The sequence below is a fragment of the Trachypithecus francoisi genome, unplaced genomic scaffold (assembly GCF_009764315.1).
Source record: "Trachypithecus francoisi isolate TF-2019V2 unplaced genomic scaffold, Tfra_2.0 Contig00745, whole genome shotgun sequence".
Classification (NCBI taxonomy): domain Eukaryota; kingdom Metazoa; phylum Chordata; class Mammalia; order Primates; family Cercopithecidae; genus Trachypithecus; species Trachypithecus francoisi.
The window spans coordinates 62,535-81,659 of record NW_022680868.1 but is presented as its reverse complement, the minus strand read 5'-3'; the positions used below and the strand labels follow the sequence as shown (position 1 = coordinate 81,659).

The 19,125-nt window shown below is 49.3% G+C and overlaps 2 long non-coding RNA genes across 2 annotated transcripts; one reads left to right on the top strand and one right to left on the bottom strand.

Moving 5' to 3' along the window:
• Positions 1-5,735: 5,735 nt before the first annotated feature.
• LOC117088362 lies at positions 5,736-13,854 on the bottom strand. Its single transcript, XR_004439176.1, has 2 exons — positions 13,805-13,854; positions 5,736-6,479 (listed from the first exon to the last, which is right to left on the bottom strand). It is a non-coding gene; the product is annotated as an uncharacterized LOC117088362 (long non-coding RNA).
• Positions 9,903-18,623, top strand: LOC117088359. Its single transcript, XR_004439174.1, has 4 exons — positions 9,903-10,371; positions 12,408-12,510; positions 15,404-15,510; positions 17,283-18,623. It is a non-coding gene; the product is annotated as an uncharacterized LOC117088359 (long non-coding RNA).
• Positions 18,624-19,125: the final 502 nt, after the last annotated feature.

Sequence of the window (19,125 nt, the reverse complement as noted above, 5' to 3'; positions counted from 1 at the left end):
CAGAACGGGGTTCACAGGCCCAGAGGTGTCCCCCACACCCAGACCCCATGCAGACCTCCTAAGCACTGCCTGTGTCTCCTGCCTGGTTTATTTCCTTCCCTTCTACTGTGTTGGTTTCTCAGCCACCACCCACCACCACACACCCCTCTCTACAAGCTTGGGGGACTCAAAAGAGGAGGGGGGTAAGATCTGGGCTCTGGGGCCAACGTCCTGCCTGAGACATTAGTTCCAACCCACCTAGCTGGGATGTGAACCCTGGAGATTTCTCAAATGTGAGATGGGAAGGTAACTGAACCCACTCACCAGGACGGCTGTGCACACTGAGATTACATATAGCCACACCTCGGCGTCCACCACACGTGGGACCCCAGTAGTGTTGCCCCTGATGGGAATCCCTCTATGCCCCCTCTGCTACCAGAGCCAACTCCCAGCAGTAGTTGTGGAGGGTGCATCCTCTATTCCCACTCCACTCACCTCCCATGGCTCCACGCAGTGACCTGCCACGCAGCGGCCACCAGCAAATCCGGCCCCACGGGATAACCGACCACCGCCCCCCTCCTCACTTTGGGGCGTCTTCCACTTGCAGTTCCGAAGCAGGCCAAGAAACCGCCCTCGGCCGGGCGCGGTGGCTCAAGCCTGTAATCCCAGCACTTTGGGAGGCCGAGACGGGCGGATCACGAGGTCAGGAGATCGAGACCATCCTGGCTAACACGGTGAAACCCCGTCTCTACTAAAAATACAAAAACTAGCCGGGCGAGGTGGCGGGCGCCTGTAGTCCCAGCTACTCGGGAGGCTGAGGCAGGAGAATGGCGTAAACCCAGGAGGCGGAGCTTGCAGTGAGCTGAGATCCGGCCACTGCACTCCAGTCCGGGCGACAGAGCGAGACTCCGCCTCAAAAAAAAAAAAAAAAAAAAAAAGAAACCGCCCTCAAGGGCATTCACCTGTTCCTTATTGCACGTAATGACCTGCCACGCAGGACCACCAGCAAACCCAGCTCCACCATCCAGGCTCCTGTGGATAACTGAACTCCCACCCCCCGACCTTGGGGCATCTTCCACTTGCGGTTCTGAAGGGGGCCGAGAAACCGCTCTCAAGGGCACTAGCCTGTTTCTTATTGCAAGTAATGGCCTGCCAAGCAGGGCCACCAGCAAACACGGTCCACCGTCCAGGTTCTGGTGGGTAACTGCCCCCCTCCTCCGCTTCCTCCTGGGGTGTCTGGGAGGCTCAAACTGCCCTCCAAGGGCACTCATCTGTTCCTTATTGCACTAATACCTCATTGACAGAAATCCGCTTTGACTTCCAGCACTGCAGGTGTGACAATTTAGGAATCCTGCTTGCAAGCTCCAAGAGCTTGAGGTCACGTCCACCTCACCAGCATCCCAGAGACCCAGCACTATCCCACTGTGTTTAAAATTCCAAAATTCTCCTTCAAAATGCTACTGGCATTTGGTTTGCACATAAAATGCTAAAACCCTTCAAGTGAAACAAGTATCTTCAACAGTTTGATACAATGACATGTGAGTTACACATCTGCCAAGTTGTAAAGCCTCATGCATTTATAACATTTTATTTACGGTCAAATGGTTCATTAATATAAATTACGAGAATCTCCAAGAAACAGTTTTTCTGGCATTAGATGACCAAAGGAAAACTGGGATCTGGGTGGCTTTCAGGCCTGTAGAGGCAGACATATCTGCTGACACAACCAAGCTCCTTTCCACTGATGTAGCCTCATCCCAGGCCCCTCACCCGGAGGCCCGCAGGCCCCTGGAGGAGCAAGCTGACCTGCCTACATTTCTCAACTGCACAACTGTTGCTCACACTGCAGATGGAGCTCAAGGCACGAGCAGGCCACCACCCTAAAAATACCACGCAGCGTCCACGCCAGGTGACGGTGGTTTTCACTCCATCCCAAAGCCCCATGTATGAGTTTACAGCCATGACTACTAAATGGATTTTTTGACCCTAAAGACATACTTTGTTTGCTTTTATGCAACAAAGTTAAAAGATTATGCCTCAGATATAGGTTCTGAAACTGTGGAATAATTATTTGGGAACAGAGCCTCTGCCAGATCAGGATAAGCACTTGAGACAACACCCCGTGACCTCGGTCCACACAAACCCATCCAGACCAGAAGCCTCCCGCACTGTAATTTATGTGGATTTCTGTAAACGAGGTATTAGCGCAATAAGGAACAGATGAGTGCCCTTGGAGGGCAGTTTCTGAGCCTCCCAACCCCACACGGCCACATTAAGGCTGAAGCCCCACCACCTCCAGAAACACTGTCCCTCACCGAGGTGTGCCTGGCTTCTCCCTTTTTCCTGAACTTAACAAACCCTGAAAGGACAGGTCTGTGTAGAAAAAAACAAGCTACTTGCGATTCCTCTTCCCAGTTCAGGCTGTAGGAAGCTCGTTTCAGCCCTCACCGTGTTCTGTGGCTTGGTTCCCATAAGAAATAAAGTCAGAATTCCAGTCCCTGTCTCTTGCGCGGTGTGGCAGGCATACATACCCTTCAGTTACATGAGGAAAGGCGTGGTGAGCCCCCTTCCTTCAGTAAAACTGCACAGTTCCCAGAACGCTGATGTTCACGCCACTGTGAACACCTGGACAGAGCACATTTCAATGCGTACACCTTTGTGGGCTAGTTTTCTATTTCTCCACTAAATCACCCCAAATTTAGCGCCCTAAACACTGACTTATTTTCTCACATTTCTGGAAGCTGGAGTCCAAAACAGGTCCCACCAGCTAACATCGAGGTGTTGGCAGGGCTGGCTCTGTGGAAGCAACTGTCTCCTTGCCCCCCACAGCCTCTAGAGGCTTACTGCATCCCCTGGCCCATATGGCACCTACTGTCTTTGGGACCCACAGCGGCCCTGACGGCCCCCCAACAGGAAGACGCAGAATGTCAGGAGCCCGGACTCTAGCTCTAGGGCCAAACCTCCCCACCCTCCCAGCTCCTCACACACTCCCGTGTTAACTAATATAGATTCCACTTTAACTAGTGTCACCTGTGTAAGGGGTAAGTGCCCAGCTGGTTAACCTCACCCACACAGACCCAGGGAATAAACTCACAGGCCATGGACCACTCCACAAGCAATGAGCGACCACCTGCTCGGCGACCTCCATGGCCCAGCAGAGCACTCCGGTGCCTCCCCGTGGACTCAGAGTTTGCAGCGCCAGAGGGCACTGGATAAACAAAAACCACTCCCATATCGGGAGGCACCCACCCGCGGTTGGGTTCCCGGCACTTTAAGTAGCCCAGATGGACAAGCCACGCCCCGTGCAACTCCATCACAAGAATACCGGCTGCACGTGGCGAGTGCACGGGTGGCCACCCCTCAGTTCAGCTGGCCGTGTTAGGCACATCACCACCGTGACGTCAAATCAGACTCATCTGCTGGCACAGTCCAGGCATCGGCCCCCAAGAACATTCTGAAGTACAATTCACAGTAGTGATTGCGATCAGGGCCACATGTGGCTAAATGTATTTACAGGAGGACGCCACAGCCGATCTGGCTGGACTGAGAGCATTTCCCACTGTACATTCTTACAACACCATTTTATTTGCGCTTTACTAAACTTTTATGGCTTTTTTCTGCCTATCTACTTTATGGGAGTGTTTCTTGTTCTTATGACTGCAGTGATACTTCAGGCTACAACTATCAATGTGTAAAATTAGTTTGGAAGGCGCCTTATCATTAAACATTTCACAAGCAAGCAGTCAGAGGCACCTAACCCAGAGGCCTCTTTTCTTCTCTGAGCCAAACCTACCTTGGACTCAAATAAAACGGCACATGGAGAGGGGCTGGGTCTCCAGCGCCCATTCCTAGGGGGTCTCCTGGGGAGCAGATATGGAGGGAGAAGCCCTCGGCTATGGCACCGCTGTACTAAAGAAAAATCTATTTGGGTAAATGTAAGCGCCAGACATAAGAGATTAAGCAAGCCATGAAAAGAAACCACTAACCACAGCTTCTCCAAAACAGAACTAAACTCCCTTTAGTTTGAATTGGAAAAGCAGAAGTGATGATCAGGATACAAAAAAAAATGACAAAGTATCTGAACACAGGAGAATAATCAAGGGCCACTGTCTCTTCCTGTGTCAGTGGGAGCCTCGCATCTAAGCTGGATTTAGAAGGTTGCTACTTTGGACTGAAAGGTATCCCCAAGCCTAGTTTGTAAGCAAGTGGAGCAGAATGCTTCAATTATTTCAAGGTTTAGCGGTAAAGCTCTGCAACTCTCACAACCATTTTAATTGGTGTGAATTTTAAAGTGACTCAATCTGTTGGCTGGAGTATCTAAAGGCTTAACCACGGGATCGTGTTGGAAAATTATTCCAATTGCTTTTGTTTTTTCTACTGAAGATGCATTTGAACGTTCTTGTAGTTTGCAGTTGGCTGGTTCTGATGTTTGGTCCTGAGGAGGCCCAAGTACCCGGAGAGGAAGATTCTGAAACCTCAAGACACTCGAGTGCTGTCTGGGGAGATGGAAACCCCAACCCGAGGGCCACTGACGGACTCAGCATGGGTGCAGGGCCGCCCGACGCAACAGGCCACTTATTTGCCACTTACAAAACAACATAAGAACACATCCCCAGGTGTGCACACACGCTCTGTACACTCTCATGTCTGTCCATGCCAACAACAGCACACACCCCAAGGTGTGCACACACGCTCTGTACATGCTCACGCCCCTCCCTGCCAATATAAGCACACACCCCCAGGGGTGCACACAAGCTCTGCACATACTCACATCTGTCCCTACAGTCTGAGTCAAACAGTCACAGAGAGGCAGAGGAGGAGGAGGAAGGACGCGATGTGCACTGAGGTCCTGGGCCGGCTCCCCTCCCTACGTCGGGAGAGACCCCTCATGTGGTCCTGCCGTCACTCACCCCTCTACCTCCATCCTCCATCCTCCCACAGGGATCAGGAGGACGCCCACTGCACAGAGCTGTGATAAGCATGAACAGAAGATGGCAGGAGCTCAAGCCAAGGTGCTGAGCACGGGGCCTAAGGAGTGCTTTTTTCTGCTGTGGCTGACATCGTCAAACAAGAGGCTGACACGGCTTCCGGAGAGAATGTCACTCGCTGAGAAACTGAAACGTGTGACCTAGGAGCCTGTGAAGGTCTAAGAACAAACCAACAAACCAAATGGTTTTGTTTGTTTTTCAAACACCATAGCCTGTTTTTTCTTTTTTTTAATGCTCTACCTTGGGTATCATTTAGTTTAATTTCAAAGTAAGTCCAATAAATACACAAAATCACAGGACTGAGCATGGAGCATTGTTTCACTTCATGTCTTCCAGCCTTTAGGACACATTAAGGAAAGACATGATTCCAGGATTCCCATTAGAAAGGCTGCCCTGAGGCACCTGCGGGGGCAGCCAAATTGCAGTTGTTGATGCTGCCCCCAAGCTGCTTGGATGAAGCAGAAGATTCCGGAGGTCTCTTCTCTTCTGTGCCTCACCCAGGAGAGAAGGTGAGGGGAGAAAGGTGAGAGAAGACAGGAAGAATGAGGGGAGGGAGGGAGAGAGGAGGGGAGAGGGAGGGAGAGAGGAGGGGGCAGGAAGGAGGAGGGGGAGGGAGGGGGGAGGGAGGGAGGAGGGGCATGTTCCATCCACCAAGGCAGCTACACTGCAGAGAGAATGGAGGGTGTGTTGCCTCTCAGGACAGCAAGTTCAAGCTGTTTATAATTGTTAGTATAAACAGTGACCAGTTGAGGACAGGGCTGTAATTGGAGTTGACAACATTTTATTTTCATAGTTGATATTGGGGACCCGGACCTAAAGCACCGTGCCTTGCCCTTTCGCCAGATGGGCCAATGCCTCTCTATACTTGAGTCTATTTGACTAAATACCCGATACTGACTAGGAATTATGACGTGTAGGATACCCCTTACCACAGTAACGTCAAACTCACGTTCTCAATGCAATTTGCTCAGGGACTGGCTTCTAACTCTGGGTGGGAATGTTAAGCTCAGTCCAGTTCAATTCAATAAGCATTTATCAAGAAATTCCTAGACCAAGAGCTGTGTTAGACACTGGCTATGGGGTGATGGGGATATGAAGATGTGGAATTAGAACTTGACAAGCTCAAATGCTCTCATTTAATTCCCTAATGCAATTACCTAGCTTCAACCTGATGGCTGTAATGTCTAAATTCACTTTTTCTTCATTCCAGTTCTACATAACAAAGCATCAATAATCACAGAGGAATGATTCCGTGTTGGACTATTCAGTGGACAGAGAAGAGCATTCTGACCGGCGTGAGACCCTGTCTCCGTTCCCAGGGAGCCCGTGAGGTGGCTGCACGGAGCACACGCATGAAGATTCAGGAGCAGGAGCGTCAGGTGACGGGAGGGGCATGGAGGCAGCACCAGACAGATGCCTGCCGACAGGCCGCTGCAGCCGGGCTGGCTGGGAAGGTCACAGGAGCGGGCACAGGCGTCTCCCTCCAGCCGCACTTGGTTTTCATGAGGACGCCTGCAGGGAAGGGGATGACACCGAAATGCTCTGGCGCTGAGGGGAGGAGGGGAGGGACGCAGGGCTGAGGGTTGGCCACCACCCCTTGCGTCCCTGCCCCTATGAACGCTGCCAAAATCCACCCCAATGGGGAGAAGTGAGTTGGGTGAAACAGGTGGACAGACTTGGCTTCCATGGAATTCACAGATTCCAGTCATTAAAATTCCCTTCTGAGTTTTCATCTGGAAAACTTTGCAAATGTATTTAGGGACAAGAGGCAGAAGATGAAGCCAACGCAGTTGGGCTCAAACCGCCACCCTTCTCCTTCTCTCTGCACCCAGCACCCGCCCTGAGCCCCTGAGTGCGAGGACTCGGAGCTGCCCAGCTCGAGGGCGCGGCCCCTAACCAGAGGAGGCCAAAATAGGGTGTTGTTACTGAGGAAAAAGGAAAAAGCTGGCATCTTCTTGGCAACCCCATGACATCCAGCCACTGGTTCTCACCACCCCAGAGATGTCCACCCAGGGCAGACAGTGTCTTCAACCAAGCACCACTGACCCAGAAGTGCAGTAATTAGTACACTTTCACCACAGTCACCCACTCCTTCACCTTTACACCCAAGAAAAACATGTTTGCCAGGCAAATTAGATGTCCAGGAGATGTAAGGAAACCCCAAGCCTGCTTTAAGCCTCAGACTTTTGAGACCATTGAGGGCCGTGCACACAAGAGCAAGGCTGCACCCGAAAGCTCTGCTCCTGCCGGACGTCACGGACAGACCGCACGGCTCAGCCACATGGACCCTTCCAGGACTTCACGAGAGGGACCTCCGTGGTACACGCAATGACGTACACTTTGTTCAGCCTCGAACAGACCACGCCCTCGTTACAGGGTCAGTGATCCACCTCCTGCCATCAGCTCCCCCACCTCACCGAGGGTCTGCATCTGCATCTGTAATAACTTTGCTGTTTTACCCGGGTACTAAAATGCAGCATCTGAATGTTTAAAGGTCTTTAAATATCAACCCTCCAGGTGCAGTTCTTGGCACTTTAATGTGGTCACTCGATGCAGGCCTCACTCACAACTCTGAGGTAGCTCATACCTTTCCTACCTAACCAAGGAAGAAACGGAGGCATGGAAGGTGCAGCTCTTAAGGAGCAGATTAGGATTCAAACCAGTGATCTTCGTCACATGCTGAGCTACCTCTCAGGCTGAGATAACGTTCAAAATGAACCAGGTAGAACGGCGTTCCATAAATCAGCTGGAAATGGTCCTTGTGGATGGGCTTGTGGTTATTCCCTGAAGAACAAGACCATTCGCCCAAAAATCCACCTGTGTCACACTCAAATGTTTACATATCCAATTATTTTTAAAATAACCCAATCAAGCATGTTCACAACCATTTAGAGCCATATAGATTGTCTGCTTTGCTGACAATCAACCCAAGACCTCTCTCGACAAAGGGCACAGTGCCAGGTCCGGAGAAGGTGGGACAGAGACACAAACAGGAACCACCGTCCCTGGGAGCCTCGCTCTGATGGGCCGGCGAAGACATGGCACAGACCGCGGGGCACAGGCAGACGGCAGGCCAGGAGAAGGGGCTGCGCTGCCAGGAGGCAGTGCTTTGAGCTCTAATGGATGGAACACTGCTAACCAGCGAAGGTGGAGAGAGGGCACCCGTCTGAGAGGATGAAGAGGCAGCAAAGCACAGCTGGCCTCGGGGAACCGGAAGCCACAGGGACATCAGGCTGGGTGCTGCTGTCTGCTGGCCACCGGCTGGGGGACTGTACTGGGCCTGGAGGGACATCCCTGACACTCCCCACCGGATGCCAGGGGCACCCCCAGCCCCAGGTGAGAACCACGGATCCCATGGCGAATGAGGACAGCCTGTGGGAAGTGGGGCTGGGACAGCTCTGCACAGCTTAATAGGAAAGTTGGGTTCTATTTTGTGGAGTTTTGGTCACGCCAATGGCTGATCAGGGCTGTCCGTCAGGAAGTGATTTGAGGCCAGATTAGAGAAGGGGCTGCCAAGGCCAGCGGGGCATTCGCTGCCTGGGTCCAAGGAAAAGGAAATAAAGGCTGGCGATATGACAGTGTGGGGGAGCACAGAGGGAAGGAACTGATGGAGACACAGGACTGGCTCCGCACAGGGCCACGAGCAGCTACCCGGAGGTCGTCCTATTAATTCTCCTCAGGGCCCCAAGAGGCGGCTGTGAGGATCCCTCTCCTGAGGACAGAACTGCTCCAGAGCCACACAGCGAGGATCCACAGAACCAAGATCCGGGCCAGCTCCAAAGCGGGCGATCTTGACCCCTCACCCGTGGTCCTGAGGCAGGGATCAGAGCGCCCTGGACACACAGACCCTCCCAGGAACTGCAGAAAGGGGAAGCAGACGCCCCGGACCAGCGGCAGGACCCAGGGTTTCTGCCCTCCAGGGCACACTGGGACCAGCCACTGCACAGGTGCACACACGATGCTTTAACCCGCGCTGGGGAAAGGAGCCCTAGCTCTCAGGGTAGAGATCGCAGCTCGATCGGGCCGGCCTCCCTGCTGGGCACAGCCTGAGCCACATGACCAAGGCCAGAGAGGATTACCAAGGTACACCTGGCCCAGCTTCCGGCAGCCCCCGACAAGGCCACTATCCTCATTCGAACAGCCCGGTCCATCACCAAGCCCCACCCTCTTTTGCCAGCCCTGCCCCCACAAGGCCCCGCCTCTCGCATGCAAGTCCCGCCCCCAAGGCGCAACTTGCCTGCAGCCCCGCCCCACTGGCTCCACCCCATCGCCTGCAAGCCCCATCCCCAAGACCCAGCTCACCTGCATCCCCGCCTACTAGGCTACACTCCTCACCTGCAAAGAGCCACCCCTCACTAAGCTCCTCCCATCACTTGCACAGCCCCGCGCAACATAGCAGGCCCTTCCAGGAGTCCCTCTTTTCCCCTGCGCAGCCCCGCCCTTCACCAGGCCCCACGTCATCTGCATAGACACGCCTCTCGCCACGCCCCACTTCTCCCCTGCCCACTTCCCCCTCCTATCAACTGTCCACATCCTGCTGCTGGCCACACCTCGCCCCTTTCGGCAAGCCGGCCGCGCCCCTTTTACCCGTGAGTACGCTTCTCACCTTGCCCGCCTCCTTCTGCATGTCGGCCCCACCCCTCCCGCCCATCTCCTTCTGCACCGCCCTCCCGCCCGTCACAGAGCAGTGGAGGCCCGCCCTTTTCATCTACAGCCTATCGCAGAGGTCGTTGCCGTTCGCGCTGACCAATAGGAGTGGTGGCCGTCACTGCAAGTCCCGCCCCGCGCCCTAAGTCGGCTTAAGTGGTGTCCCTAGCTAGCCCCGCGCTGATCATATGCCATGTGGCACTGTGGCGCGCGGCTGGCCTGTGTGAGCTGAGGCTGCTGAGTGGCGGCTGACACGCTGCGGTCGGCGGCTAGATGTGCTTTAGCGTGCTGGCTCCCGGGAGAGGAAGGTCCAGGGCGGGCCGGAGACCTAGGGGTCCGCGTCCCTGCGCCCAGGCCTGGCAGCTCCCCGCACTGTGGGCGCCCCGCACCCCGAGCCCCTGCCAGGGCCTTCCTTGGGCTCCCGCATCCGAGGCTCTGAGGCCGGAGGACCCCGGAGCTCCTGCGCCTCCCGGGGCTGGGGGCCGGGCCTGCCCGTGGCGCTCCCGGCGGAGCCCTCCATTGGCGTGGGCTTTAATGGGGGTAGTAAATGGGGCCGGCAGTTGTGGTTCTCGCTGATGGCTTTGCTCCTAGTTCATTGTTGTTGGAGGCCGAGTCCTTAAGAGACCCGAGGCGCCCACAGCCCGCTCTTAAAGTCCGGCTGTGTTCAGAGAACTGAAGCCTCCCGGAATTTAACTGTTTTGGTTTTTTAATGACTCAATTTATGGGGAAAAAATGACGAAGCGGTTTAGTGTTCATGGTAATCCACCTGCCCGTATTTAATGTAACAGTTCAGCGCTGCCGGCCCAGGCCATGGGGAGACACGGGGCGTCCGTGGCGTGAGTTTGGCAGCAGGTTACTGGAAAGTTCGGGGGAGACCCTGGCCTTACCGCTCAGGGGTTTCCTATCATGTCCTTGCTGATAAGTAACTTCTTAAAATGCTTCTCTGTCCCATAATTCTGAAATTTGCTAAATCGGTAAGCAAATGTTGACTATAACATATCTTCATAATGTTGACAGTGACTGAATAGGTGTTTTTTTCCCCCGTATATATCTTTAAAATATTTCGGTGGGATATATTAATGTAGAAAAGCCCGTAAGACATATAGTACAATTTGAGAGAAAAATAGTTTTGTTTTTTTTTTTAAGAGACGGGATCTTGCTCTGTTGCCCAGGCTGGTTTTGAACTCCTGGGCTCAAGTGATCCCCCTCCTCAGCCTCTCACACTGCTGGGCTTACAGGTGTAAGCCATCTCATCCAGGTGAGAATAATTAGGTTGGGTGCGGTGGCTCACACCGGTAACTGCAGCATGTTGAGAGGCCAAGGCGGGCGGACCACTTGAGGTCAGGAGTTTAAGACCAGCCTGGTCAACATGGTGTAAACCGCGTCCCTACTAAAAATACAAAAATTAGCTGGGCGTGGTGGTCAGCACTTGTCATCACAGCCACTCAGGAGGCTGAGGCAGGAGAATTGCTTGAACCCAGGAGGTGGAGGTTGCAGTGAGCAGAGACTGCACCACTGCACTCTAGCCTGGGCAACAGAGCGAGACTCTTGTCTCCAAAAAAAGAAAAAAAAAAAGTGTCCCCATGACCAAGCTGAAGATTTCCCCTAACTGCTCATAACCCTCTCTCTCCCTCTTAGATTATCACTATCATGACATGGAGAAATGTCCTTGCTTCTTAAAAATATTTTACCATCTCCGCATTCTGACAGTATCTTGTTACCTGTTTGAATAAAACCTGTTTAGAATAATACTGTATCGTGTGTATCTTTTGTTTAACATTATGTGACCCGCATCTTTGTCACATGCAGTTGTAGGCCCTTTTATTGGTAAGTTTTTTTTTTTTTTTATTGAATGATTAGTCTGCAGTTTATCCAGTCGCTGTTACACCTCCAGGTGAGTTGAGTTTGGGACTGTCAGAGTTCGTGCTGACAATCTTGTCCGTGAGTGCTGGGGCAGCAGTGTAAGGTGTGGAGGATATAGACCAAGAGGTGAACGGATTTCCAGTATTCAGATTTTTTTTTTTTTTTGACGCCCAGGCTGGAGTGTAGTGGCGTGATCTTGGCCCACTGAAACCTCCGCTTCCCAGGTTCAACGATTCTCCTGCCTCAGCCTCCCAAGTATCTGGGACTATAGGCACCCGCCACCACGCTTGGCTAATTTTTGTATTTTTAGTAGAGACTGGGTTTCACCATATTGGCCAGGCTGGTCTCGAACTCTTGACCTCAGGTGATCCACCCACCTCGGCTTCCCAAAGTGCTGGGATTACAGGTGTGAGCCACCATGCCCTGCCTCTTCAGCTTTCTAAAGAATGCCAAGTGTTTTCCAAAGTTGTTCCACTTTGTACTCCCTGTAGCAGTGTATGAGAGCTCCTGGTAATATTAGGCTTTTTAAGTTTTCACCAATTCGGTAGGCATGTAATGGGATTTAACTATAGTGTGAATTTCTTCCAATATTTTGAAGGCTTGTGAGGATTCTGTGAGGAAAAGAAGCCCTTTTGTTTAAGAGTTTCTTAAGGGGAATTTAAACCATAATTGTATTATAGTTATTTTTGAACATGTATAAAGAAAAGGTTTCCAACACTGAAGCTTTAGTTAAGATAAAAGGTCATTAAAATGGGAAGGACCTTACCAGAAATTAGTTTTCTGGAATGTGCAAGATTTTGGAAGATGCAGTATTTAATTTTTTTCTAATTAATCATCTTGATCACATGAGAGCATTTTCACTCTGTGGCTGAATAATGTTAACCAGATAATTTTCCTGCAGCTCATCTAACTTAGATGACTTTAATCTAGACATGCACACCACAGAGCGTGGCGATGGAGCCGTAACCGGGCTTGTGAGCGGGCTCTGCAGTATCAACTAGGAGACAAGATCCACGGAGTCACCGTAAACCAGGTGTGGGTCCTTCCCGGCACCGCCTTATAAACCCACATACATTGCAGGTGTGGCTTCTGGCATCTATACGGGCCCTTCAGGGTGGAGACTAGCCTTGTCCTCGTGTCCCAAGGCCCTGGCCCAGCGCCTGTTGCATGATGGCTACTCGGCTGAACAGAGCTTGTGAGAGAAATGACCCCCGGTCCCTTCCTGGAATGTCGCAAAGCCTGATTCTTGTCAGATTTGAGAGAGTAACACTTCCAGCTGGGTCTCTGTCCTCAGACACGCTAGGGTTTCCGCAGCCAAATCGGACGATTCGCTGAGTGTGAGCACGAAGACTCAGTGCCCTGATCTGTTCAGTCAGGTTTTGCCATCAAACAGTTTGCTCTAAACTTCTGCAGAATCTTTCAGTTTTCTGAGCCTTTTGGGTTTCAAAATTATAAAGAAGAAATTGTGGACTTATACTTACTTGGGTTTCTATTAAAATGGATTCATTTGTTCCTTTTTTTTTTTTTTTTTTTTTTAAGCATAGTAACTAAAAATGACAACACTTCACATATTTGGCCAGCTGTTGGCTCTGTGCTATGCTTGATGTTATAGCACATTTAAAAGACACAACTTACCGTCTAGAAAGACTGATGTGGCTGTGACTGGAGGCACATGGTGGACGCCATGCGGAGGGCCAAGGACAAGGGTGGGAGCTGCTACTGCTGGGGGGAGAGGGAAGAGCTCCTGGAGAGGGTGGTGTGAGAAAGCAGCTGCCTCTGGGCAGGGCTCCAGCAAGGGAGCCAGGGCAGTGACTAGGGGGTCCCAGGCAAGGTCCAGGCATGGGAGTCCTGACAACAGCCTCAGAGCATTTGTGAAATCCTGCAAAGGCCGGGTAAAGACACCTGGGTTTCTAGTACTGGTGACTATTACTAAAGGCCTCACCCAGAGTGCTAGATTCTTCTCCTTTATTTTTCACATTTTATAGAAATGGACTTTTTTCAGATTGGGACTCACCCTGTCGCCCAGACAGGAGTGCAGTGTCATGATCTTGGCTCACTGCAACCTCAAACTCCTGGGCTCAAGCGATCCTGTCACCTCAGTCCCCCAAATAACTGGGACAAGGTGCCCCCACGCCTGGCTCATTGTGTGTGTGTGTGTGTGTGTAGGTGGAAACTTGCTTTGTTGTCTAGGCTGGTCTCAAACTCCTGGGTTCAAGCAACCTCTTGTCTTGTGTATTAGTCTAATCTCACACTGCTGTGAAGAAATACCCAAGACTGGGTAATTTATAAAGAATGAGCTAAAAAGTAAAGAGGTTTCATTGACTCACAGTTCTGCATGGCTGGGGAGGCCTCAGGAAACTTACAATCGTGGTGGAAGGCACCTCTTCACAGGGTAGCAAGGAAGAGAATGACAAGTGAAGGGGGCAGCCCCTTATAAAACCGTCAGATCTCGTGAGAACGTACTCACTGTCACGAGAATAACATGGGGGAACCCCCCTCATGATCAATTACTCCTACCAGGTCCCTCCCACAACGTGTGAGGATTATGGGAACTACAATTCAAGATGAGATTTGGGTGGGGACGCAGCCAAACCATATCACCTTGGCCTTCCAAAGTGCTGGGATTAAAGGTGTGAGCCACTGTATCCAGCCATAGAAACTTATGATAAGTCATGTTTCCGGTTTGAGAAATAGCTACCATGAACGCTATTATTATTAAAGCTATGTATTATTAGAAAGCAGACATCTCACTGTATCTGCTGATTTTAAATGCATTGATCGTCTGTTACAAAGCACGGTAAGCTTGGAAACAAGTAATTTAACAGCGGTAGATGATGCAGGTCGTAGTGGGCCACTTACGCATGACTGTTGGATGGCAGGCTCCCTAGATTGGGCTGAGGAGACCCGAGGTCTCACCTCTGCCAGCGACTTGCTGTGTGTACTTGGTCAGGTGACTCATGGCACCTGGACGGAGGGGGTGGCAAGTGGTGTGGTGATCACAGGGACGTGGTATGTGATTGAGGGAGAGGGCCGGCTGGCATGACTGGAAGACAAGACAGTTTCTTTCATGCCGAGAAGTATGGACACTTACCAGGAGGCTTACCTAGAGTAGGAGAAGACCTTTCACCCCGCTCAGGAGTGGGGAGTCTTTCATCTTTTGGGGGGGCATTTCTATCCTCCCAGCCCCTCCAGCTGTTCTGGAAGCCCCAGCTTTGTGCTTCCAGCTACCATCGAGGATCCATCCCACACTAGGAGAAGCAAAGACTGATCCTGGAGCCTCTCCCCGCTGTCGCCAGCTAGCCCACTCCAGCATTTCCCCTCCCTGCAGGCCCGTTCTGCGTACAACAGGAGATTATATGCACAGAAACAGGAGACACACGGTCGATGTTGGAAGGGGTGCTGTGTTACTGAGGTGCAGTACACAAAAGCAGGAGGCACTCAGCAGACGTTGCAAAGGGTGCTGTGTTACTTAGGTGCAGCACAGTACCGTGGGAAGGGCAGACACCAGGGTGAATCCTGGCTCTGTGATTTGGGCAGCTTATGTCATCACCCTGAGCCTCAGGTTTTTCATCTGTAAATGAGGATGAGAATACCTCCCTCACAGAGTATATGTGACATGATTAGAAAATACCTAGCCAAAAAATAATAAAAAATTTAAAAAATAGAAAACACCTAGCCAGTAATAAGCACTCAAAATATATATATACACACACATTCTCATCTGCCTTTTTTAAGTCTTACTTTCCTTGTTTGTAGGATAAGGGACTTGGACAGGATAGTTCTGTTCTCTCCAGCTCTGAAATACTGCCTTCCTGGCATCACCTAATTTCAGGCAGAAAAGCCAGTTTTCTCAGTGTGTCGAAGATCACCATTTCAAAGGCCATTTTGTCTAAGTTTAACTGGTTGTGTTTTTCTGGTTAACTCAGGTGACATCTGTTCCCGAGCTGCTCCTGACGGCAGTGAAGCTCAGCCACGATGACACAGGAGCCAGGTATTTACACCTGGCCAGAGAAGACACGAATAATCTGTTCAGGTACATGGTGCATTGTAAGAACATGGTCTTGAATGTTTTATTTAAATCAGGGATGTCCAATCTTTTGCAGAGATGCAAAGAAATGCAGTAGCTGACAGACACAGGATGGCTCTGGGAGATGCAGAAGGAGCATGTCACCCAAAATAGAGCCAAACGGGTATCCTTAAGGAAGGAGCAAAGGGGCTGAAGAAGGGATTTGTCATGAGAGATGGGACAGGAAGTTCTCTAGAGGCAGAAGGAGAGCATGAGAATGTCAGGAAGAGACGAGAGATTCTCGCACATCTGGGAAGCTGACAATCCATCAGCATGGCCACGAGGAAAATAAGGAGAAGCGGAAATAATAGATGAGGCTGGATATAGAAGCAGGGTTCAAGCTGTGTCTATTGTGGTAAAGAGTTGTGATTCTATCCGGAAGGCAATAGGTAGCATTCTAAACAAAGATCTTTTAAAACAAGAGTCAGAAAATATTTTCTGCAAAGGGCTAAATGTTAAACATTTTAAGTTTTCCAAGCCATATGGTCTCTCTGTGAATGATTTAGCTCCTCCATTGTACCATGAAAACAGCCAGAGACGTCATATAACACATGTATGTGGCTGTGTCCCAGTACAACTTTACTTACAAATACAGACTGCGTCAGACATGGGCCATGCATGGTAGTTTGCCACACCCTGTTTTAGAAAGCTCAGGTTTGTGATATGATGGAGAATGCCTATGAGAGCTCTTGTTTTAAATGGTAGAGTGAACATACACTGCAGTTCTATCCTGCTTGACCCAAGCCCTTGATAGTGAAAAGTAGAAAAGATAGATAGTAAATAGATAGATAATAGGCAGGTAGATAGATGACAGATAAAGAAAATACGTAGCTGTTTCAGAAAACAGAAAGGGATAACTTCATGAACCAAAAAGAAAGTAATATACTTTAGAAAGGAAGCAGGCTGAAAAATCCACAGTTGCAAAGCGAATACAATTTCCAATTGCCTCTTTGAGTCCTTTCCTGGAAGTAGTCACAGCCGACTTCCTCCTCTGTTTTTTGTTTGTTTGTTGCTTGCTTTTTTGTGGTGTTTTTGTTGTTGTTGTTTGCTTTTAAAAAAAAAATCCCTTTCCCTGCTTTTTTGTCACAGAAGCCTTTGTCACTTCAAACATTGCAAGTGTTCTTTTAAAAAAATTATATCAATCTTTCAATTAAAATGCAACGTGTCTGCAACCTGGTGTCTAGAGAGGTGAGATGGACAAAGGAGCCCTTGTTACTGCATGTTTTCTTGCCCCAGCCTTCACCTTGCACACAGCAACAGACAATGCACAAAGCCACTTCCTTATGGACTGAAATTCTGATCTTTTTATGACCGGCCTTTCCATCTTTCACCTTCCCCTCTCCCATGCTGTGAATGATTGTATTGGCCTTTTTTTTTTTTAATCTCAGTGACAGGGGAACACAGGTAGCTCTAATATAACTGTGACCCAGATGCTTCTGTTTCTATCATATATTCATTTTGTAGCAAACATTTACATCCATCATTTTTCACTGTCTTTTGAAAATAATTAGGCAATATCTCATCTGAGGTAGAATGTTTCTAGTGGGTGTGTTCTGAGGGAAAAAAACTAATCTGTTCTCTATCCACTGCTTTCCAGGAACAGTAAGAGGACTTTTTGCTTGAATAATTTTTATCCACACTGCAGAGTGGATAATGAGCAGATTATGTAAAAACAATTCTGCTTCACTTCAGTAACAGCCTCCTCAACTCATTTTTTCTCAACAAACTTATTTTTCCAGCAGAAAAATCCCAGGCTTCTTAGAGAACCAGTGACCTTTTGCACCTAAATCAGTGAAATCATCATGTTTTTTTCTGCCGTATCCATAGTTCAAACAAAGATGAGGCAAAGCCAGACTAATTCCTGAAGGAACCCAAGAAAGTCCTCCTTTCTCTCTCTGGAATGAAATGAATTCTCTAGACCATCAGTTCTAACCTTCAAAATCCAAACCTGTTTGTGAGATCTCCTTCAAATACTACTGTAGACCCCAGTGTTTATTCATCAAATTTTTTGAATATTTGTTTTATTTGGAATCAATTTATTTGTAAGTTTAGTATTTGTATTAATATAAGGGAGAAATGTTTAAATCCGTCTATGTCATATGTACCTCTGGCTTATTGCCCAATTAATTTTAGCCTCAGGCTAAACTTTGGTTTCTGTCTTTAATTTTTGTCAGAACAGATATAAGTCATCTCAAAACATCTGCTTTTATTGTAGGGACTCATGCTGCCATCTCCATTCCTCTCTCTTTTCTTGCAATCTGGGTGGAAATTCTTTCATATGAACATTTCAACCACCTTCACTCTCCCATGTCCACTATCAGCACATTCAAACTTATCCAGCCAAGGCTGTCATCTTAGGCCAGGGATTTTTTAGGAATCTATTTTGCTGTGATACGGCTGGCACCCCTTTGACTCATTTTATCACCCCAGGGTTGTTTTCATTTTAGGAGCCCAAGAGGGCAGAAAAAGAAGTAGGCGAGCAATTAAACCCTCTGAGTCAGGAGCGTCTCCCCTTGTGTTAAGCAACATTGTAGAATATCGTATTTAGTAAGCTCCTAGCAGATGAGCCACGTGACTGCTGAGCACACATGCCTGCTTGCTGCTGTGAGCTCCGACACCATCATCATTAGTCTTTTCCACCTCTGAAGGGAATGATAAGGGCCACTTAATAACCTGTAAATCATAGAGAGTGAAAGGTGTTTCGCCAAAGTGCTGATGACAGAATGAAAGGTGAGGAGTGTTAGCCACAGGTCAAAAGTGCAGGAAAGTCTCTCAATGTGGGTTGTTGAAGAAATGTAGGTCTTTTTTCTTTTGGAAGTCTCACTAGAATGGGGTCAAGGATTGCCGATTTTAGGATGAAAAATTGGGATATTAGACACCCTCAGATATTTATCCCAAGTCTTCCTTTAGGGCTTTTAATTAGTTTGTTCAACCATCACAATCTCAAATGCTAAGCAGGGCATTTGAATCTCTCCACAGTCCAAATCAGCACCGTCTTTTAAAGTTGAGTTTCTCATTATTCTCACCTGACATACGTTATTTATCCCACACCCACCCAATAACATATCGTGCCCACTGTTATCTTGAGACAACACTTGAATTTTACTCAACCTGGAGTGCTCTTCACATGTCTTGTCCAGATCCAGTTTGGACTCATTCTTCAGCCCTGCATCAGTCAATGGGAGCTAGGTTAAACTGTGGTGACAGACAACCTCCAAATTTCAGTGGCTCAAAAATTTTCTTCCTCATTTATATACATCTCATCATGGGTCAGGTGAGAGGTAGCTCTGTGTTGTATCATCCTAACACAGGAATCCAAATGGAAGGAGGGACCATCAATAAGATCCCCATTGCTATAGAAAAGAGAAAAAAGCGTGTGGAATAGAACTCTGTTTCTTGGAAATTTCTCCTGAAAAAGTCACATTTTATTTTCTTCTCACCTCCATTGGCAAAGAAAAAAACAGTCATGTGGTCCTGTGAAAATTTAAGTAGGTGGGATGGAACAGTCAGAATGCATTCATAAAAAGTGAACTGAAAATATTTGGAGAACAGCACCAATGACTATCATGAATGCCAACATGC